At 43.0% G+C, this 24,969-nt stretch overlaps 1 protein-coding gene across 6 annotated transcripts in view; it reads left to right on the plus strand.

Annotated features, from left to right (window-relative positions):
• Positions 1 to 24,969, plus strand: part of LOC124623164 (gastrula zinc finger protein XlCGF17.1-like) — an 84,635-nt gene that overhangs the window by 55,418 nt on the left and 4,248 nt on the right. The gene's annotated exons all lie outside the window — the stretch shown is intronic.

The following is a 24,969-nucleotide window of genomic DNA, read 5'->3' on the forward strand; positions in this document are numbered from 1 at the left end:
GCTTGCACCTACATCAGTTTCTTTTGCTGAGCCATCTGTTGAGTGATCACTTGAACAATATGGTCATATGCCTGAGTTGACTCCCATTATTAGGCTGTGCCAGTTTCTGTGTTATGACAGAAAGAACACAAATCACTTACTGACACACAGTTATTACTCACACCATAAAAATACAAGTCCAGTTCACAACCCAAAGTCCATTCTGATTAACAGTGTGCAGATAGTCCAGCCAAACGTAGATGGTGAATGGCACAATACACCATAATGCTAGTCCAGAATTCAGAGCATGGCCATAACTCTCTATTGTTGGTGTCAGTAGCAGCATAACACAGCAAAGTGAGATAAACTGACTGTAGTGGCCTGCATTCTGCTTTAAATAAGGCCCCTTGTTGTATTTGTGTTTGCATGGTGGTTGCCAAAGGCAAGACTCACTTCCAGGTCATGATTATTTGCTCTTTTTTTTGGCTGTACTGAAGTCAACCTGTCTGTCCACCCCCTGCGGGTCCGGGGGTTAGAATAGACCCAAGGTATTCCTGCCTGTTGTAAGAGGCGACTAAAAGGAGTCCCTCCCCCTCAAGGGGGTAGTTAGCGCCTGCGTCCGGAGACTGATGGTTCCACGACCTATATTTGCGGTCATTTTGGTTTTTCACTTCTTCTGGTTTCTTCCTTCCTTTGGTTGGTTCCTTTCTTTGTTCTTCTCCATCTCACTGTCTTACTTACTCTTTACCTTGCCTTCTTCTCCTTGCCTTCTCTGGTCTCCGCCTCGGCGTTTGAGACAGTCTGTCCTTTCTCTCCCTCTCTCCCTTCTTTTTCCTCTTCTTCCTTCCTCCCTGTGCGTGCCTGAAGGCCAACCCACACGTTCGCACGTGTAGCCGTTGACAGGGTAACGCGTAATTCCCTGCCCTGGGTAGACAAGTAAGGCACGCATGTACCCCCTGGTAAAGGCCATGCCCAGGGAGGGGTGATTGTCTGAGCTGACACCTTCCGACCATGCCGATTGGTCCCTCCGTCCGTTTCTCGGGAGGTGTGACCTGAGGTGTAAACATTCACCTCAGGCGGGAGTGCCCTCTGAGAGGGTCCCCACAAGGAAGGAGCGCGCCATCGGAGATGGTGGCAATCGTGGGGGATTCCTCCGCAATGGATTTCTCTTCTTCTTCTCTCTCGACTTCTGCCCAAAAACGGAAACTTGACCAGCCACCAGTGACAAAAGTACTACCGCCTGCCCCACAGTTCCTCGTAGTTTCTTGATCTGAGGACAGAAAGGATTTTTCCTCTGTCAATCCTTTCGTTATCCAGAAGGGCGTAGATGCCATAGCCGGATCTGTCAAGTCTTGTACTGGACTCGCATTCGGCAGGACGTCGGTTCAATCCCGTCTCCAGCCATCCTGATTTAGGTTTTCTGTGATTTCCCTAAATCGTTTCAGGCAAATGCTGGGACGGTTCCTTTGAAAGGGCACGGCCGATTTCCTTCCCCATCCTTCCCTAACCCGAGCTTGCGCTCCGTCTCTAATGACCTCGTTGTCGACGGGACGTTAAACAACACTAACCTAACCCTGTCTTGTACCAGGTTGCGTAACAGTACCTTGTTACTAGAAACTGAGAGCGCCTTTCAGGCACAAAAACTGCCTCGGGCCACACTCCTGTACACGTTCCCTGTCCGGATGGAGGCTCACCACACTTTGAATTCGTCTCGTGGTGTGGTATATACTAGGTCACTTGACGGATTGACTGACGAGGAGATTCAGTCTTTCCTCGCTTTGCAGGGTGTGACGACTGTCCATAGGGTCATGAAAAAGGTCGACAATGACCTTGTACCGACCCGGACACTTTCCTTGACCTTTGATAGTGTTCAGCTGCCGTCGCGCATCAAAGTGGGCTACGAGGTTAATTCTGTTCGCCCCTATGTCCCGACACCTACACGCTGCTACCAGTGTCAGCGTTTTAATCACACACGGCAGTCTTGTTCCAATGCGGCTAAATGTGTCACTTGTGGCAGGGATGCCCATGAGGGTGACTGTCCACCTCCGTCTCCTCGTTGCGTGAACTGTCAGGGTGACCATGCAGCGTCCTCCTGCGACCGTCCCATCTACAAGGAAGAACGCTGTATACAGGAAATTTGGGTCAAAGAGAAAGTGTCCACCTCGGCTGCTCGCAAGCTATTTGCTAGTAGGAAGCCCATGCTGCTCCCAGCGAGGAAATACAGTACTGTCCTCACCTCTCCTCGGACTACCAGGGAGGTGGCGACGCAGACATGCGATCTGACTTTCAGCACTACGGTAGTCCGTTCGGCCAGTGCTAAGATCGCCCGGTCGACGTCTCCTCTTCCTCCTGTCACCCGTCAGACACAAGCACCTTCATCAGCTTCTGCCAAGATGAAGACCCAGAAGTCAGATGCACGGGCCTTCAAGAAGGAACCGTCCCGTGCAGACTTCCTACGTACCTCGAACTCCCAGCCATCGACCAGTACTTCCACTAAACGACCTTCCAAGAAGGCTCATAGGAAGCACAGTTCTTCTTCTCCGCCACAGTGCGTTTCTTCTCCTGCGCTACCCAGCGGTTGCCATCCCAGGCCGTCATCCGTTTCGCCTGGCCGCACCGCTGGTAGCCGAACATCTGGCTGTTCACCGGCGGAGGAAGCTCCCCCTCCCGGCCATCTTAACAAGATGGCCGATGAACCTATAGAATCAATGGACGATGACTGTCCGCCTACTGATAGCGGCGGCAGTGCTCGCTCGAAGCCAGGCCCTCAGCGGCCTTCGAGGTGACCCCTTCTTGCATCTTCTTTTTCTTTTTCTTTTCCTTTTCACGATGGCACTTATTCACTGGAATATTCGCAGCATTCACTCCAACTGAGAGGACTTGAAGTTGCTGCTCCGCTTGCACCGTCTGCTCGTCGTAGCCCTCCAGGAAACGAAGCTACGCCCATGCGATCAAATTGCCTTGGCACACTACACCTCTGTGCGTTTTGACCTACCCCCTGTGGCAGGTATTCCGGCTCATGGAGGGGTTATGTTGCTGGTCCGGGATGATATTTACTACGATCCCATCACATTGCACACCGGCCTGCAGGCAGTTGCCGTCCGAATTACTCTCCCCACTTTTCCATTTTCCATTTGTACCGTTTACACTCCATCGTCGTCTGCCGTTACCAGGGCAGACATGATGCAAATTATTGCTCAGCTACCTGCACCATTTTTGTTAGCTGGAGACTTCAATGCCCACCATCCCCTTTGGGGCTCTCCAGCATCCTGCCCGAGGGGCTCCCTGTTAGCAGACCTTTTCAACCAGCTCGATCTTGTCTGCCTCAGTACTGGCGCCCCTACTTTTCTTTCGGACACATCTCACACCTATTCCCATTTAGACCTCTCTATATGTACTACCCAACTTGCACGCCGGTTTGAGTGGTATGCACTTTGATACATATTCGAGCGACCACTTCCCTTGTGTTATCCATCTCTTGTATCATACCCCCTCTCCATGCTCAACTAGTTGGGACATCTCCAAAGCAGACTGGGGGCTCTTCTCTTCCATGGCGACCTTTCAGGATCAAACCTTCACAAGCTGCGATAGTCAGGTCGCACACCTCACAGAAGTCATTCTCACTGCTGCTGAATATTCCATCCCTCACACTACTTCTTCTCCACGTCGCGTACCGGTCCCCTGGTGGACCGCAGCATGTAGAGACGCTTTACGTGCTCGTCGACGTGCTTTACGCACCTTTAATTGTATCAGTTATAAACGATTACGTGTGCAGTGTCGTCGTATTATTAAAGAAAGCAAGAAAGCCAGCTGGGCTGCTTTCACAAGCACCTTCAACAGTTTTACTCCTCCTTCTGTTGTCTGGGGTAGACTGCGGCGGCTATCTGGCACTAAGATCCACTCACCAGTTTCTGGCTTGACGGTCGCGAATGACATCCTTGTGGCCCCTGAGGATGTCTCCAATGCCTTCGGCCGCTTTTTTACAGAGGTTTCGAGCTCCGCTCATTACAACCCTGCCTTCCTCCCACGAAAACAGGCAGAGGAGGCTAGGCCACCTAACTTCCGCTCCTCGAATCGTGAAAGGCATAATGCCCCATTCACCATGCGGGAACTCGAAAATACACTTGACCGGTCACGGTCCTCCGCTCCAGGGCCTGATTCTATTCATATTCAGATGCTGAAGAACCTTTCTCCTGCGGGTAAAGGTTTCCTTCTTCATACTTATAATAGCATCTGGATTGAGGGACATGTTCCCGCATGCTGGCGCGAGTCTATTGTTGTACCAATTCCTAAGCCGGGGAAGGACAAGCACTTGCCTTCCAGTTATCGACCCATCTCGCTTACCAGCTGTGTCTGTAAGGTGATGGAGCGAATGGTTAACTCTCATTTGGTTTGGCTGCTCGAATCTCGACACCTACTTACCAATTTACAATGTGGATTTCGTAGGCACCACTCTGCTGTTGACCATCTGGTTACCTTGTCAACCTTCATTATGAATAACTTCTTGCGGAAGCGCCCGACCGCGGCTCTGTTCCTTGATTTGGAGTAGGCTTACGACACCTGTTGAAGGGCGGGCAGTCTCCGCACCATGCATACATGGGGCCTTCGCGGTCGCCTCCCTCTTTTTATTCATTCCTTTTTAATGGATCGACAGTTCAGGGTACGTGTGGGTTCTATCCTGTCAGACACCTTTCGCCAGGAGAATGGGGTGCCACAGGGCTCAGTTTTGAGCGCCGCTCTCTTTGGCATAGCGATCAATCCAATAATGGATTGACTCCCAGCTAATGTATCAGGCTCCCTTTTCGTGGACGATTTTACCATCTATTGCAGCGCGCAGTGTACATGTTTCCTGGAGCGCTGTCTTCAGCGTTCTCTTGACCATCTTTACTCCTGTGTCGCCATTGGCTTCCGTTTTTCTGCCGAGAAGATGGTCTGTATTAACTTCTGGCGCTACAAAGAGTTTCTCCCACCGTCCTTACGACTCGGTCCCGTTGCTCTCCCATTCGTGGAGACAACAAAATTTTTAGGTCTTACATTTGACAGGAAACTTAGCTGGTCTCCACATGTGTCATATTTGGCTGCCCGTTGTACCCGTTCTCTAAATGTCCTCCGTGTTCCCAGTGGTATGTCGTGGGGAGCGGATCGAACCGTCCTACTTCGCCTATATCGGTCGATCGTCCGCTCCAAGCTGGATTATGGGAGCTTCATATACTCCTCTGCACGGCCGTCCATCTTACGCCGCCTCAACTCCATACAACATCGGGGTTTACGGCTTGCGATCGGAGCGTTTTATACTAGTCCCATCGAGAGTCTTCATGCTGAAGCCGGTGAATTGCCACTCACCTACCGGTGCGATATACTGCTTTGTTGGTATGCCTGTCGGCTACTGTCACTGCCTGACCACCCGTCTTATCGTTCCTTTTTTGACGACTCTCTCGACCGTCTATACGGGTTGTATGTCTCTGCCCTGCTACCCCCTGGAGTTCGCTTTCGTTGCATCCTTCAACACCTTGATTTCTCACTCCCTGCAACCTTTAGAGTGGGCGAGAGCCACACGCCACCTTGGCTCCAGGCTCAGGTTCGCGTTCACCTTGACCTCAGCTCGCTCCCAAAGGTGGTTACCCCCGGTTCGGTATACCACTCCCGTTTTGTCGAACTTCGTTCGAAGTTCATTAGTATGACCTTCATTTATACAGATGGCTCTAAGACCAATGACGGTGTCGGGTGTTCTTTTATTGTCGGGGCACAAAGTTTCAAATACCGGCTCCATGGCCATTGTTCGGTCTTCACAGCTGAGCTCTTTGCCCTCTACCAGGCTGTTCTTTACATCTGCCGCCACCGACATTCTGCTTATGTCATCTGCTCTGATTCCCTGAGCACCATCCAGAGCCTCAGTGATCCGTATTCGGTTCACTCTTTCGTGCACTGGATCCAACGCTCTCTTCAGCAGCTGGTGGACGACAGTTCTCCGGTTAGCTTTATGTGGGTTCCTGGCCATGTCAGTATCCCTGGGAACGAAGCTGCAGATGCCGCGGCCAAGGCTGCGGTCCTCCAGCCTCGGACAGCTTCTTGTTGTGTCCCTTCATCAGATTGTAGCAGGGTCATTTGTCGGCGCATTTTATCGCTGTGGCATGGCGATTGGGCTGCACTTAAGCACAACAAGCTTCGGGCCTTGAAACCTCTTCCTGCGGCTTGGATGTCCTCCTCACGCCCTTCTCGGCGGGAGGAGGTCGTTTTGGCCTGGTTACGAATTGGACACTGCCGGTTCAGCCATCGCCATCTGCTGACCGCTGCGCCGGCACCGTTCTGCCTATGTGGGCAATTGCTGACGGTCCGCCACATTTTAATGTCCTGCCCGGATTTTAATACACTGCGTCTTGATCTTGGCCTGCCATGTACTCTGGATGCCATTTTAGCGGATGACCCAGGAGCAGCTGCTCGCGTTCTTCGTTTTATCAGCTTTACGAACCTGTCTAATGACATTTGATTATTATTTTTTTTTAATCCTATGCCTGTCAATCTGTCTTTTATCGTGTTTTCCCTTTTAGTTGCTGTTTTAAACTTGTGCCTCGCGGTGCGTTCCTAACATAGTCTGGGCGCTAATGACCATTGTAGTTGTGCGCCCTAAAACCACACACACAAAAAAAAAAAAAAAACTGTCTGTCCAGGTGGTGAATTTTGCTGTCATGCTGTGGCTGTTGTTGTTGTTAATGTTAATCCCTTGGCAGATTGGCTGAGGTGCCAGTGTTGCAGTGTTGGTCACGGTGCTGTTGCTGCTCGGACTGTCTTACTTCTCATATCCAGCAGATTCAGAAGGATGTAGGTTGCAGTAGGTACTGGGAGATGAAAAAGCTTGCACAGGATAGAGTAGCATGGAGAGCTGCATCAAACCAGTCTCAGGACTGAAGACCACAACAACAACAACATCCAGCTACAATGTGAAGTGGCAGTCACCGCAGTATCCATAATTTATTTTGAATGCATCATAGTATAGTACGGAAAATGTCATGTTGGGGGAGGCGGGGTGTAGAGGCATATTTCTTAGAGAAAGTATTCAGAGTGCCTTGAACTGTTGAATTAGGAATACTCATTAGTCACATCAGTGAAAAAGAAAGGCTGTAAATAAAACATAGTCTTTGTTACGTTTCTAAATCCATTGTGCTTAGGTGTCAAGTGACTGTTAATTGTAGTGTGGTACAGACAACAGAGTAGTACCCACTTTTGGAGACACTACTTGCATCTGTACTATATTTAAGACTCATTAATTACTTTACTGATGGACGTCCATGAATGTGTTACATTTACACAGTCTAATAATAATAATAATAATAATAATAAGACCTGATGGCTCTTTGGAAACCAACACGAAAAATAACTGCAAAATCTTAGCCCAATATTTCAGTTCCCTCCTCAGCTGCGAACCACCCCAAGAAAAACTTGTCTTCTCTTCTCCAGTATTCACACACCCAGACTCACATGCCCCGGATCTTGATTGAAAAATAATGAAGCACCAGGAGAAGATGGGTACATTGTTGAGTTCTGGAAACTAAACGATCCTATACTTATGCAGAAATTACACCGTATAATATCAGACATATGGATAACGGAGCAGATACCAGAGGACTGGAAATGCGCTCTAATTCACCCACTACACAAAAAGGGCGACAAGACAGACATGAACAATTACAGAGGAATTTCCCTGCTCCCAGTCGCTTACAAAATCCTTTCCAAAGCGCTTTTAAACAGGATAGAATCCCAAGCAGATACACTAATTGGTGAATGCCAGGCCGGATTCAGAAAAGGACGGTCATGTGCGGAACAGATCTGGTGCTTAAAGACAATATTACAAATGAGGAAATGCAGAAACACAGTAGTTACATTCATCGACTTCAGGAAAGCATGTGATTCAGTGGACCGTGGAACCCTGTTTAAAATCATGGAAGAATTTGGGATCGACCGAAAGACACGAAAAATCACAGAACAGACACTTACAGGAACAACGGCCAAAGTGAAATTCATGGGCGAAGTATCAGAACCCTTCGAAATCAAATCTGGAGTCCGACAGAAAAGATAATCAGGGAATGGGAACCTCACATAAAGGGTATCCAAATTGGTATCAAGAAAGAGAACCAAATTAAAGTCAAGTGCCTTGCTTTCGCTGACGATATTGCAATTATCACCAATAACAGAACAGAAGCGATTGACGCAGTGGAAAAACTACATGAAATTTCACAAAAAACCGGACTACAGATATCTTATGAAAAAACCCAATATATGGAAAGGCAGCCAGAAAATAAATCCCCTTTAATAACAAAATATGGTAAAATTGCACAAGTCTGCCATTTTAAATACCTCGGTGAAACTATACAGTCCTCAGGATTAAACCGAATTGCCAATGAACAAAGAATCACCAAGCTCCAGAAAGCCTACAAGCTAACATGGACGCATTACAACAAGAAGTGCATTTCGACAGACGCAAAATTAAGGCACTATACAACAGTGATTCTTCCAGAAGCAATCTATGCAGCTGAAACAATGGTGATTGATGGTCATTCTAAAATTAAGGAAATAGAAAAGCAGGAAAGAAAAATTCTCAGGAAGATTTACGGTCCAATCAACAAAAATGGCATTTGGATGAAGAGACCACAAAACGAGCTCTATAGAAAGATCAGCATAGTAACAGATGAAATCAGAAAGTGCCGAGCCAAATTTTATACACACATCTACAGGATGGAAGACTCCAGAACAGCAAAGAAATTATTCAATATTATAACAAGGAGTAAATGTGGCACGGAATGGCTGAAAGAAGTCCAGAGGGATCTACAGCAGATCAACATAAAAAATCTCGAAGATCGCACCGAGTGCCGGCATAAAATCACAAGTGCGATGTTTGGGGAAAGAACATCGCGTCAGCCTGGTAAAAAATGGACAGAGGAACGGAAGAAGGACCATTCTGAGAGGATGAGGAGGTTTTGGGAAGCAAAGAAGAAAAACATCCGAAGATGAAATTATGAATTCAAGTTCAATCGCTCTCCTAAAGGGGAACAATCGTTATAATAATAATAATAATAATAAGGCCCGGGAAAAGAATAGGCCTCCGGTATGTTCTGCCAGTCGTAAAAGGCGACGAAAAGAACAAACCACTAATAGGGCTAACCCCCCTTTTAGTGTGATTAGTTGGTTCAGGACAGAACTAAAGAAGCCTCGGACAAGCGCCGTCATGGTCGGGGATGACGCTTGAACCCTATACCCGCCCACAATGGTAACGACACTGCTAGCCAACTGGAAAATGATTCAATTCCAAATGGAGGTGTTTTGCAGGATATGCTTCCTGCAACCACCCTAGAAGGAAAACAAAGACAGAGGATGAGATGGTCAGATGAAGTTAATCGACACCTCATGTTCTGTTATTACCAAGCAACAAACCTAGGAACCAACACAACTGGATACAGATCACAAGTATACATAACATTTATTACCAGATACCCAGAATTAAAATTTTTAACAGAACAACGACTAGCTGATCAGATCCGTGTAATAATCAAAAATAACAGGATACCCCAGTCAGAATTAGAAAACATCAAACAACAAGTACAACAAATACTGGAACAAAATAATGTGCAATCAGAAGAAGAAGAAAATACAGTAATGGACTCAAACATCCCAGAGCAAACAAACAAAGAACAACACGCACCAATTAAACAGTCAGAGGAAAACGAAATCTTAAGACAGCCACCAGAACAAGCACAAATAGAACACGAAGTGACACACATGTTAGATATAGAAGAAAAATTTCAGCTGACATATATAGAAAACAAAGACACAAATACAGACATTAGACCATTCTTGCATAGACCGCCAAATAACCCACAAGTCGAAACAACAATAAAAACTATCAACACAATCATAAACAACAAAATAAATGAAAACACAACTATGGAAGAGTTACAACTACTGGTTTATATAGGAGCACTCACTACACTAAATATACACACTAGGCAGAGATCAGAACCAACCAACACACAGAAGAAACCCACAAAACCAGCATGGCAACACAGGCTACAGATCAGAATAGAAAAACTGAGAAAAGACATCGGACAGCTAACACAATTTGTAAGAAATGAAGTGTCAGAAAAAAAACGAAAAAGGTTAGGTAAAATACCACAACAAGAAGTGATAGAGCAATTAGATGAAAAGAAGCAGAAATTACAAGCATTGGCCAAACGACTTAGACGATACAAAAAAGTGAAAATAGAAGGAAACAAAACCAAACATTCAACACAAACCAAAAGAAATTTTACCAGACAATAGATAACACACACATTAAAATAGACAATCCACCAAACATAACAGACATGGAACACTTCTGGAGCAACATATGGTCAAACCCGGTACAACATAACAGGCATGCACGGTGGATACAAGCAGAAACAGATACGTACAAGATGATACCACAAATGCCTGAAGTGATAATTTTGCAACATGAAGTCACCCAAGCAATTAATTCTACTCACAATTGGAAAGCCCCTGGAAAAGATAAAATAGGAAATTTCTGGCTAAAGAAATTCACCTCAACACATTCACATCTAACTAAATTATTTAACGGTTACATTGCAGACCCATACACATTCCCTGATACACTCACACATGGAATAACTTATCTGAAACCTAAAGATCAAGCAGACACAGCAAACCCAGCTAAATATCGCCCCATAACATGCCTACCAACAATATACAAAATATTAACTTCAGTCATTACACAGAAATTAATGACACATACAACACAGAACAAAATTATAAATGAAGAACAAAAAGGCTGTTGCAAAGGAGCACGAGGATGTAAAGAGCAACTGATAATAGATGCAGAGGTGACATATCAAGCTAAAACTAAACAAAGGTCACTACACTATGCATACATTGATTACCAAAAAGCTTTTGATAGTGTATCCCACTCACGGTTACTACAAATATTGGAAATATACAAAGTAGATCCTAAATTGATACAATTCCTAAACATAGTAATGAAAAATTGGAGAACCACACTTAATATCCAAACAAATTCAAACAATATCACATTACAGCCAATTCAGATTAAGCGTGGAATATACCAAGGAGACTCATTAAGTCCTTTCTGGTTCTGCCTTGCTCTGAACCTACTATCCAACATGCTAAATAATACAAATTATGGATACAATATTACTGGAACATACCCACACAAAATCACACATCTGCTATGCATGGATGATCTAAAACTACTGGCAGCAACAAATCAACAACTCAACCAATTACTAAAGATAACAGAAGTATTCAGCAATGATATAAATATGGCTTTTGGAACAGACAAATGTAAGAAAAATAGCATAGTCAAGGGAAAACACACTAAACAAGAAGATTACATATTGGATAACCACAGCGACTGCATAGAAGCGATGGAAAAAACAGATGCCTACAAACATCTAGGATACAGACAAAAAATAGGAATAGATAATACAAATATTAAAGAAGAACTAAAAGAAAAATATAGACAAAGACTAACAAAAATACCTATACCAATATTGACCTACTCATTTGGAGTAGTGAAATGGAGTAACACAGACCTAGAAGCACTCAATACACTTACACGATCACAATGGCACAAATATAGAATACATCACATATATTCAGCAACTGAAAGATTCACATTAAGCAGAAAGGAAGGAGGAAGGGGATTTATCGACATAAAAAACCTACATTATGGACAGGTGGACAATTTAAGAAAATTCTTTATAGAACGAGCAGAAACTAACAAAAGACACAAAGCAATCACTCATATAAATACATCGGCTACACCACTGCAATTTCATAACCACTTCTACAACTCTTTAGATCACATAACATCAACAGATACGAAGAAAGTAAATTGGAAAAAGGAAACACTACATGGCAAGCACCCGTATCATCTAACACAGCCACACATCGATCAAGACGCATCCAACACATGGCTAAGAAAAGGCAATATATACAGTGAGACGGAAGGATTCATGATTGCAGTACAGGATCAAACAATAAACACCAGATATTACAGCAAGCATATTATTAAAGATCCCAATACCACAAAAGATAAATGCAGACTTTGCAAACAACTAATAGAAACAGTAGATCACATCACAAGTGGATGTACAATACTAGCAAATACAGAATACCCCAGAAGACATGACAATGTAGCAAAAATAATACATCAGCAGCTTGCCTTACAACATAAACTTATAAAACAACATGTTCCCACATACAAGTATGCATCACAAAATGTACTGGAGAATGATGAATACAAATTATACTGGAACAGAACCATTATAACAGATAAAACAACACCACATAACAAACCTAACATCATACTCACCAATAAAAAGAAGAAATTAACACAACTAATCGAAATATCCATACCCAATACAACAAATATACAGAAGAAAACAGGAGAAAAAATTGAAAAATACATCCAACTGGCTGAGGAAGTCAAGGACATGTGGCATCAGGATAAAGTTGACATTATACCAATTATAATATCAACTACAGGAGTCATACCACACAATATCCACCAGTACATCAATGCAATACAGCCACATCCAAACTTAATGATATCTGCTTGTGTCTGTATATGTGTGGATGGATATGTGTGTGTGTGTGCGCGAATGTATACCCGTCCTTTTTCCCCCTAAGGTAAGTCTTTCCGCTCCCGGGATTGGAATGACTCCTTACTCTCTCCCTTAAAACCCACATCCTTTCGTCTTTCCCTCTCCTTCCCTCTTTCCTGATGAGGCAACAGTTTGTTGCGAAAGCTTGAATTTTGTGTGTATGTTTGTGTTTGTTTGTGTGTCTTTCGACCTGCCAGCGCTTTCGTTTGGTAAGTCACATCATCTTTGTTTTTTGATATATTACATCCAAACTTATATATACAACTACAGAAATCTGTAATTATTGACACTTGTTCAATTACCCGAAAGTTCCTAAATGCAATGTAACATATACCGTACAGTTAAAAGGAAGTCACGCTTGATCAAGGTCCGCGTCACCTTCCATTTTTAACCAGACATAACGTCTGAGACAAGAAAGAAATAATAATAATTTATATATTATGTGCATTTGGATCATATTTATATGTTTGTATCAGACAAAGTCTTGGGATTAATTTTTATGTTTTTAGGCAGCTCTCATTTTTTCTGCATGAATTCTCTTTCTCTCTTCAGGCTGTTTTGTTCCACTTTTGCAGTGTCATTCTCAGATTGTGTTTCCCAGCTGTCAGTTTTTTGTCTGTATTAGTTTTCTTATATCCCACAGTCTGATATTATTATTATTATTATTATTATTATTATCATTTTATTGAAAAGTTGAAGAATAGAGCTGAAACAAGCAGTTTAATTAGCAATAGTTGTATAGAACACAGAATGCTCTTGTTACATTGGCAGAAGGAATACTTCAGTGTATCCTGTGACTTGAGATGTCAGAGTTTGTACTGTCCGTTCTTACGACAGCAGAGCACAGGTTGTGCAACACCTACCATATTGAAACATTTAATCTCAGCTTTATCAAATAAGGAGCACTTCACCTCCAAGGTCATCAAAGCACCAGCTTTCATTGTACTGCAATGTGAAGGACGTAGTTTTAGTACTTGAATATTTTGGAAACTCCACCCTCACTAGTAACTGCTGTGAACAGCAGTTTTTTGATGACATCGTCCAACACTGAATACTGCAGATTATTTATGTTTTTGGTTTAGAACAGGTTATTATATAATAAAATATATAATTATATATAACTAAATATTTTGTATTATTATAATAGGATATAATATATAATTATTTAATTCAATATACCTTTACAGGAATGTTACAAAAAGATACGGCCAAACAATCCTCACACACAAAGAAAGAAAATATGTTATGTGGACATTTGTCTGGAAACGCTTACTTTCCATGTTAAATGGACTTGAGAGCACTTTCATGGAACACTTAGAGTAAGGAGAAAGGTTATCTGTACTGATGAGTATGGTACATTTTGGTATTTGCGGATCACAGAGTATGAACATATTTAAAATAACATGATGCAGTTCAAACCACTTTGTAAAAGGGTACTCTTCCAGCAGATGGTGGAGGTGTTCTTGTGTAGGAATTGCTTACACAGGATGAAACAAATTCCCAGATATGTCTGCCATCATCTTTCACCAGTGAAAAATAAAGAAACTTACTGTTTCATCATTTGCATCTATTTGTTTGCCTGTAGCATCCAGCTTATGTGCCCCGCCTCACTCGAGTTACCTGTTATCAGTCCTAATGAGTACATTTGGGACGTAATTGAATGATTTGTGTGTGACTAGGGTACAGCTCTGAATAATTTGCACATGTGATTCATGGTTGAGTGGTTATGAATCAGGATGGCTTCTCAGTGTGTTTGGTGTTTTATAGAGGCCATTCCATGATGCAGAGTGTTCAAAAAAACAACTTGGCACCTACTTGTGCAAACAGCATAGTAGGGAGGGGGTGAGGTAATGGTTCGGGTTGCATTACTAGTTGCCAGTAGACAGTGCAGTAGGGAAGGTGCAGCTGAGGTGCAAGCTGAAGCTTGATCACAAGCAAAACTTGTAAGCTGAACTAGTGAGTCTCCAAATGATCATATTGTCAGTACGACCAATAGTCCAACATGTCAACCATTCATTATTAAAACCACTGCTCTTTTTTCGTTTCTCTTGTCGTTATGCTAAAATTAGCTTCTTTCATCAAAACACAGCAGGATTTACGCAGTTTCAAGTAATGCAGTTGCAATGGTGACAGAATCCTGAAAGTCTGTTGTTATGTAAGATGCCTTAAAAAAGAAACAAGCCAAAGCCTGTAAAATGAAAACTGTCAAAAGCATCATAATGTCATTGCTTTCGGAAGAATGGTTGCTTCCTATAAAGTGCTGTGGTCCCACACTTGCTGCTGGAGGGACATTTGTGTACACCCACACGACAACAGAGCAAGCACACACACATGTCGACTGTCTGCTGCACTCAGTCATGCTGGAAACAGTGAAATGGAGGTTTCAAAAGAAAAGAAAAGAAAAGAAAAGAAAAGATGTGTAGTACATTTTCTGACAGTGGAAGGAATGTGGGGAATGGAAATTCATTCAAGAATGAATGGAGAGTGCTGCACATCTGTTGCAAAATTAAAATATTGCACAAGCAATTCTGGGAAGGATGGATGTTTTTGGCCATTGATGCATGGTCTGGAATGACACATCACATTACCAACACCATTGTCTGGCAGGTGGATGCCCTCATTAATCAAGACCAGAAGTTAGGGTAGCAGCCATCGCTGCAGGGATAGGATGGGGCATTGAAATGCAACAGGTGTGCAGTGCTCTCCGTACACTTGTGCCATTCTTCAATGAATTTCCATTCCCCACATTCCTTCTGCTGCCAGGAAATGCACTACACTCCTTTGCTCTTCTTTTGAAGCCTCCATTTCGCTGTTTGCAGCAGACTGAGTGCAGTAGGTGGTCAAAGTGTGTGTGCGCTTGCTCTGTCATCATGTGGGTGTGCATCTGTGTTCCTCTAGTGACAAGTTTTGGATGTAAGTGCTCTTGTAGGGTCCTCTCCTTCTGCAGGCAACGTCATTATGATCCTTTCAGCAGTTTTCATGTTATAGCCTCTAGTTCGTTTCTTTTTGAATGCATCACATACAAGAAAAAACTGAGGACAAGTCAAGTTAATAGCTTATCAAAAATTAGGTTGTTGCAAACCCTTACTAATTCTCATTTCACCAGCTATCATTGGCCCTTAAAATAATTAAATTTTTTAAATAAAAAACCTGTAGTTTTTCACATATCATGGCAGATAAGAAAGTGTCTCATGTCAACTATGTGACAAAATACTCTCTGCTTTGCATGGTGTCATGCGCCCAAAACTTGTTTTGATATCTTGAACCGTTTACGAGATATGAGGGGTGTTATGAATATTTCATTCTCACTGTAGTGTCTGCATGCACTATTGGAAGTGAATGCACTATATACAATCCATTTTCTCGAGATTGGAGGCAGATATGGATCTCATCTCAATTTAATATGTTAGACTGGTGTGTGGAGCATAGAAACACATAACACTTTTCATGCTATCTTTTGAGCTCTTGCTCTTTTTCTAGCAAATGTACAAACATTCACTCACACAACCACTACGTGTTTCTTTACTCCATACATCAGGCCGCTATAGGTACGTGGTTTTACATGCTGTTCCATCCTGGAATTTCCATTATTGCATTTAAGTATGTTAGCTACTGCCAGTGTATAGCATTGTATGACCTAACTTACACGTAATGCATACTCAAAAGGAACCCTATTTTCATTGCAAAGTTTTCAAATTTCATGCAGTAGCTACTGTAAACAAATTGGTAGGCAGTTCATCATAAAACTGATGAATGAGGCAATGAGATTTTTTTTTTTTTTTTTTTTTCCCTCCAACCAAGTTGTGTCCCTAAATAGTTCGAGAAAGACTGTTGAACAGTAACTTCTCCAGTGGTTATTTTGCAATTGTGTACTCACAAAATAAAGAGTTTCTTGACTATTTATGTGCAATACGTTACATTTGCTTGTGTTAAGGGTGAATTACCAGTCCCTGCATAAGGCGTCAATCCCCTCCCCAGCATTTCACTACAATTTTATATCATTGCAACTTCCCTGTACACAACATCATCATCCACGCAAAGCCATATTGAACTTCTGACTTTGTCTACTAGGTCATTTAAATATATTATGAAAAGTAATGGTGTTATAACACTTCCTTGAGTTTTGTCCAATCACTTTTACTTCTGAAGACTTCAGTCTGTTGAGAATGACATACTGTGTTCTGTTTGCCAGAAAGGTCATCATTCACAGTGTTGAGAATGGCTGTGATGTGGGGTCTGAGTGGGGTACAGTCAAGTGGGGGGGGGGGGGGGGGTGCCCCAGGGATCAGTGTGGGGCCACTCCTGTTCCATATAAATGATGTGCTCTCTAGTATTATGGGTAGCTCTAAAATATTTAATATTTCTGTTTGCTGATGACACTAGCTTGGTAGTAAACGATGTTGTGTGCAACATTGGCCAGTTTCAAATAGTGTAGCTCGTGACATAAGTTCATGGCTTGTAGAAAATAAATGCTAAATCACAGTAAGACTCAATTTTTACAGTTTCTAACACACAATTGAACAAAGCCCCACATTTTAATTTCACAGAATGGGCATATGACTAGGGAAACTGAACAGTTCAAATTTGTAGGTGTTCATATATCTAAAAACCAAGATGATGTGACTTACCAAACGAAAGTGCTGGCACGTCGATAGACACACAAACAAACACAAACATACACACAAAATTCAAGCTTTCGCAACAAACTGTTGCCTCATCAGGAACTGCCCAAACTCTTTGCCTCTGTATATGTCTGCTTGTGTCTGTATATGTGTGGATGGATATGTGTGTGTGTGCGAGTGTATACCCGTCCTTTTTTCCCCCTAAGGTAAGTCTTTCCGCTCCCGGGATTGGAATGACTCCTTACCCTCTCCCTTAAAACCCACATCCTTTCGTCTTTCCCTCTCCTTCCCTCTTTCCTGATGGGGCAACAGTTTGTTGCGAAAGCTTGAATTTTGTGTGTATGTTTGTGTTTGTTTGTGTGTCTAACGACGTGCCAGCGCTTTCGTTTCGTAAGTCACATCATCTTGGTTTTTAGATATATTTTTCCCATGTGGAATGTTTCCCTCTATTAATTCATATCATTAATTTGGAGGTGTTCAGATAGATAATAAACTGCCGTGGAAAGCCCACGTTCAGGATATTGTTCAAACACTTAATGCTGCCATTTTTACTATTCGAATGATATCTGAAGTGAGTGATCGTTCAACACAAAAATTAGTCTCCTTTGCTTATTTTCATTTGCTTATGTTGTATGGTATTATATTTTGAGGTAACTCTTCCCTAACTAAAAGGATATTTTTGGCTCAGAAACGGTTGGCTCGGCCAATAAGTCCTGCCCGGGATACTGCCCACATTGAGGCTGACCCCTCACCTGTGGTAGAGTGGGAGGTCATCTCGAGGTGTGGCAGGGGGCGAAAGACATTCTGGAGGGCTGAACGGAAGTCCTCTCCAGTTTGTCTGACGAACCGGTTTCAGGCGATGTCTCCGGCTGATACTGATCTTCGGCCGGACATGGATGCTTGTCCTGTTCCAAAGGTTGCCCCTCAGTCTGCAAGATCCGGGCGGTCGCAGAGGATGGGCTTACTGGCAGTTGGGACCTCCAACATCAGGCGCGTAATGGGGTGCCTTAGGGATATGGCAGCAAGAGAGGGAAAGAAAACCAATGTGCACTCCGTGTGCATACTGGGGGGGAGTCATTCCAGATGTGGAAAGGGTCCTTCCGGATGCCATGAAGGGTACAGGGTGCACCCATCTGCAGGTGGTCGCTCATGTCGGCACCAATGATGTGTGTCGCTATGGATCGGAGGAAATACTCTCTGGCTTCCGGCGGCTATCTGAATTGGTGAAGACTGCCAATCTCGCTAGCAGGATGAAAGCAGAGCTCACCATCTGCATCATCGTCGACAGGACTGACTGCGGACCTTTGGTACAGAGCTGAGTGGAGGGTCTGAATCAGAGGCTGAGACGGTTCTGCGACCGTGTGGGCTGCAGATTCCTCGACTTGCGCCATAGTGTGGTGGGGTTTCGGGTTCCGCTGGATAGGTCAGGAGTCCACTACACGCAGCAGGCAGCTACACGGGTAGAAGGGGTTGTGTGGCGTGGACTAGGTGTTTTTTTTTTTTTAGGTTAGATGGCCTCGGGCAAGTACAGAAAGGGCAACAGCCTCAAAGGGTGCGGGGCAAAGTCAGGACATGCGGGGACCAAGCAGCAATCAGTATCGTAATTGTAAACTGTCAAAGCTGCATTGGTAACGTACCTGAACTTCAAGCGGTGATAGAAAGCACAGAAGCTGAAATCGTTGTAGGTAAGGAAAGATGGCTGAAGCCAGAGATAAATTCTGCCGAAATTTTTACAGAGACACAGACGGTGTTTAGAAAGGATGGATTGCATGCAACTGGTGGTGGTGTGTTTGTCGCTGTTAGTAGTAGTTTATCCTGTAGTGAAGTAGAAGTGGATAGTTCCTGTGAATTATTATGGGTGGATGTTACACTCAACATCCGAGCTAGGTTAATAATTGGCCCCTTTTACCGACCTCCCAACTCAGCAGCATTAGTGGCAGAACAGTTGAGAGAAAATCTGGAATACATTTCACATAAATTTTCTCAGCATGTTATAGCCTTAGGTGGAGATTTCCATTTACCAGATATAGACTGGGACACTTAGATGTTTAGGATGGGTGGAAGGGACAGAGCATCGAGTGATATTATACTGAGTGCACTATCTGAAAATTATCTCGAGCAATTAAACAGAGAACCGACTCGTGGAGATAACATCTTGGACCTACTGATAACAAACAGACCCGAACTTTTCAACTCTGTAAGTGCAGAACAGGGAATCAGTGAACATGTCAAAGTTAGCGTAAGGAGGGCTATGCCTGAAGCGTTCAGTGAATTCGAAAGTAAAATTCTATGTACTGACTTGACAGAAAATCCTAGGAAGTTCTGGGTCTTATGTTAAATCAGTAAGTGGCTCGAAACAGCATATCCAGACACTCTGGGATGATGATGGCACTGAAACAGAAGATGACACGCGTTAAACTGAAATAATAAACATCTTTTTCCAAAGCTGTTTCACAGAGGAAGACCGCACTGCAGTTCCTTCTCTAAATCCTTGCACAAATGAAAAAATGACTGACATCGAAATAAGTATCCAAGGAATAGAAAAGCAACTGGAATCACTCAACAGAGGAAAGTCCACTGGACCTGATGGGATACCAATTCGATTCTACACAGAGTATGTGAAAGAACTTGCCCCCCTTCTAACAGCCATGTACCGCAAGTCTCTAGAGGAACGGAAGGTTCCAAATGATTGGAAAACAGCACAGGTAGTCCCAGTCTTCAAGAAGGGTCGTCGAGCAGATGCGCAAAACTATAGACCTATATCTCTGACATCGATCTGTTGTAGAATTTTAGAACATGTTTTTTGCTCGTGTATCGTGTCATTTCTGGAAACCCAGAATCTACTCTGTAGGAATCAACATGGATTCTGGAAACAGCGATTGTGTGAGACCCAACTCGCTTTATTTGTTCATGAGACCCAGAAAATATTAGATGCAGGCTCCCAGGTAGATGCTATTTTCCTTGACTTCCGGAAGGTGTTTGATGCAGTTCCGCACTGTCACCTGATAAAAAAAGTAAGAGCCTATGGAATATCAGACCAGCTGTGTGGCTGGATTGAAGAGTCTTTAGCAAACAGAACACAGCATGTTGTTCTCAATGAAGAGACGTCTACAGGCATTAAAGTAACCTCTGGCGTGCCACAGGGGAGTGTTATGGGACCATTGCTTTTCACAATATATATAAATGACCTAGTAGATAGTGTCGGAAGTTCCATACGGCTTTTCGCGGATGATGCTGTAGTATAGAGAGAAGTTGCAGCATTAGAAAATTTTAGCGAAATGCAGGAAGAGATGCAGTGGATAGGCACTTGGTGCAGGGAGTGGAAACTTACCCTTAACATAGACAAATGTAATGTATTGCGAATACATAGAAAGAAGGATCCTTTATTGTATTACTATATGATAGCAGAACAAACACTGGTAGCAGTTACTTCTGTAAAATATCTGGGAGTATGCGTGCGGAACGATTTGAAGTGGAATGATCATATAAAATTAATTCTAGGTAAGGCAGGTACCAGTCCTTAAAAAATGTAGTCCGTCAACAAAGGAGGTGGCTTACAAAACACTCGTTTCACCTATACTTGAGTATTGCTCATCGGTGTGGGATCCGTACCAGATCGGTTTGACGGAGGAGATAGAGAAGATCCAAAGAAGAGCGGTGCGTTTCGTCACAGGGTTATTTGGTAAGCATGATAGCATTACAGAGATGTTTAGCAAACTCAAGTGGCAGACTCTGCAAGAGAGGCACTCTGGATCGCGGTGTAGCTTACTGTCCAGGCTTCGAGAGGGTGAGTTTCTGGATGAGGTATCGAATATATTGCTTCCCCCTACTTATACCTCCTGAGGAGATCACGAATGTAAAATTAGAGAGATTCGAGCGCGCATGGAGGCTTTCTGGCAGTCGTTCTTTCCGCGAACCATACGCGACTGGAACAGGAAAGGGAGGTAATGACAGTGGCACGTAAAGTGCCCTCCGCCACACACCGTTGGGTGGCTTGTGGAGTATAAATGTAGATGTACTGTCGTTTCTTGTTAACAATATTATGTTATTCCCATGAACAAGCAGCTTTCACTCAGTTAATACTCGGCAGGAATCTAACCTGCATTTGGATCGGTCTTCCTTAACTCTTTTGCAGAAAGGTGTGCAATATAGTGCTACATCCATTTTCAATAAGGTACCACTCAGATTCAAAAATATTAGCAGTAATCCATGCACTGTCAAATCGAAACTGAAGAGTTTCCTCATGGGTCACTTCTTCTATTCTGTCGAGGAGTTCCTTGAAAAATTGAGCTGAATCTTGTTGTATTGTTGATTGCGTTTACTTAAACTTATGGGTTGACTTTTTTCGGTTTCATAAACATTTTATTTTTATCTGTTATTATTCACACTGGACTCGCATTCGGGAGGACGACGGTTCAATCCTGTCTCCAGCCATCCTGATTTAGGTTTTCCGTGATTTCCCTAAATCGTTTCAGGCAAATGCCGGGATGGTTCCTTTGAAAGGGCACGGCCGATTTCCTTCTCCATCCTTCCCTAACCCGAGCTTGCACTCCGTCTCTAATGACCTAGTTGTCGACGGGACGTTAAAAAACACTAACCTAACCTATCGGTTATTACTTTTATGTTGTAATTTTATGTACTGACATGTACCATGACCTTGGAGATTTGCTCCTCAATTTGGTCCTAGGAACTTGACATGTAAAAAAAGACTTTTGAGCCCATGATTTTCTGTATGCTCATATTTTGATCACTAGGCAGCGGTGCAGAACTGTATCGAATGCCCTGTATCTACTGCTGTCTGACTGTCGTGTATGAACAGACAGAGTTGGATTTCACAAAATCATTGTTTTTTGAACCCACATGGACTCCTACAGTGGAGATTTTTGGTCTCCAGAAATACCATAATTCATAAGTATAAAACACGTTCCAAAATTTTACAGCAGAACATCATCACGTATAGAGGCTTGTAGTTTTGTGTGTCTGGTGGACCCTTCTTGAAAACAAGTATGACCTGTGTTTTTTTCTAATCATTACAAACTCTTCGCTCCTCCGGAGACCTGTTAGACCTGTGGTACACTGCTGCTAGAAGAGGGGAAAGTTCTTTCACATAGTTTGTCTAGAACTGTACCAATATCTAGTCATGTCCAATGACCTTTCCTCTGTTGAGCAAGTTCAGTTACTTTTCTATCCCGTGGACTCTTATTTTGGTGTCTTTCATTTTGTCATTTGTGCAGAGATTTGAAGCAGGTACAACAGTATGATCTTTCTCTGGGAAGCAGCCTTGTAAAATATGTTTAGTATTTGGGCCTTTTCTATGTCATCCTCCATTTCAATGTCATTATCATCACATAGATTCTTAGGTAGAATTTTACTTTTGAATTGGTTGAACACTTTACGCGTGGCTCCTCTTACACTAATTTTGGTTTCGTTTAGTTTTTGTTTGTCTGTGGGGCTTTAGATACATTTGCATTTGCAGTGAAGCTCTCTTTGCTTTTGTAGTAACTTTTTAACATGGCTGTTGAACCACGGTGGGTCTCATCCATCCCTCACAACTTTGCTGGACACTTACCTGTTTAAGGTCTGGACACTTACCTGTTTAAGGTGTACTGAACTTTTTTCATTAAAAACCCAACATTTATTGCTTCAGATGAAATGTTTGTACCACTCAGTTAATCTTAAATGTTTCTTTTCGCTCTTGCTTGGGGGAAAGATATTCCTACTTTTCTTTGTATTCTTAGTAAAGCCATATTCAGATATGCTGGAATGGCTTTTTGATCTCAGAGTCCTTGTCCTACAGCACACTGAAATAAACTGGCTGTAGTGGTCTGTGTGCTCATTTAAATCAGACTACAAGTAGTGTTTGCACCTGCACGAATGTAGTGGTGGCCGAAGGCGGGACTCGCTTCTAGATAGCAATGGCTCACCCTCTGTCAGACATATCGGAGTCAGACTGTCTGGCGAGCCTTCCTGGCATGCTGTGGCTGGTGATGTTGTTGTTGTTAATCTCTTTGGTGGATTGGCTGAGGTAGAGGTAGGAAGATGGTGCTGCAGCTGCTCGGACTGTCTTGATTCTCATATCTGGCTACAACGTGAAGTGGCAGTCACTGCAGGAAGGAATACGGTGTCACAATAATGTTGACTGGTAAGTGTCCCGTGTTCAAAGATTTGGAGGTCAGTATGCCCATGCAACATTATGCCTCCCCACACCATAAAGCCTGGACCACCAAAATGATGATGTTCAACAATGTTCCTGGGTGCATTGTCCTGATGCTCTTGGTATGATCACAAATAGTGCTGCTGATGTGCGGTTGCCTGTAGAACACAACATGCTGTCCATTGGCTGAAGAAATCACCCCCCATGCAGTAGCTGTGCCTTGGCGGGCTGAGAGATTGTGTGCCTTGTAGTCCTGTTAAATGTGATTGCAACTGCACCTGCTGTTTGATGTGAGGCCTATCTTGCGTGGTGCACAATGTAGCAATCATTTGCTGCTGATAGCTTACTGTGGTCGGCACCTCCTCTCCCTCAGGCAGCAGTGCCTGTGGTCCAGAACACTTTCCATGCACGTGAAACAATTGCTGTGAGCAATACCTCATCACACTTCATCCTTCTTCCAGTTTCTGTATGATTCTTTCCCAAGTGAAGTTATTCAAATGTTATCTCCAGGCCATGTTGTAATGAAGAAAACCACCACAATGCAGTGTAACTGCTCACTGATTGAACACACTGTCTTTTCTTGTTGTTTCAACTGTCTTTTGTTACGGGGTCAGCCCCATTTGGTGCTACAGTCACACTGACCTCATGCCATGTGATGTCCAACTTTCTGTGCACAACTGGGAGACTTCTCACATGTTGCCACACTTCTTCATTGTCCTGAATAGTTAACGTATTATAAAACATATTGTTACTTTACCTAGTTTGTCCAAAAGTTTTGGAGAGAAATGTAATAATAGAAGTGTGTTTACAGTTAACATTGTTACTTCATAGGCAAGTAAAAGGAATCTTCAAACTAGATGAGTAAAATTAGTACAATTAATGACATTTTCCCAGTTTTTTGTTTAATCTAACATGTAAGCTTTGTGAATACCTTTGGAACAGAGTACATAACTCCACCCTGAACCATTGACAAGATGGAAACTTGTTGGTGAGTGCTTTTTTTGTGTCTTGTATTGTGATTGAAAAAATCGCAGTTCAGCTGACACAGTGTTTTATGGTTTTATCATCAGAAGCATGTACAATTAAAGAGTAAATGTACTGGGAAGTGAGTGGAAAAATTACAAGACTCTTTAAGAGTTCTCTGCAAGAAATTTGGTAATTTTGCTTGCACAACAGGGGGGTCACTATCAATCTTGCCCCTCCTTTCTTTCAAATTCCCCAACTAATCTGTCACTTTTGAACAAATATAAAAGGTCTGAAAATCTGAAAGTTTTTTCTAATTTTAGGTGTTTCTATCAACAGTACTTGAAATTACACCTCCAAAAGCTAAGAGCTGGCCAGTATTTGTTTCTGTGTAATTGAACAGTTATGTCAGTCGGATTTTGATACTTAGCTGAATACTGCTGTGGTCGGGTTGGTTGGTGTTGGCTGGTCAGGATGTTAGACTCATTTCCAGGTGGTTCTGAGTTCAATTCCCTATTTGACTGCCATACCTATTTAGGTTTTCTATGATTTAATGAAATCAAAAAGTCAAATGCAAGCA

Source organism: Schistocerca americana, chromosome 7 (assembly GCF_021461395.2).
Source record: "Schistocerca americana isolate TAMUIC-IGC-003095 chromosome 7, iqSchAmer2.1, whole genome shotgun sequence".
NCBI classification, from domain to species: domain Eukaryota; kingdom Metazoa; phylum Arthropoda; class Insecta; order Orthoptera; family Acrididae; genus Schistocerca; species Schistocerca americana.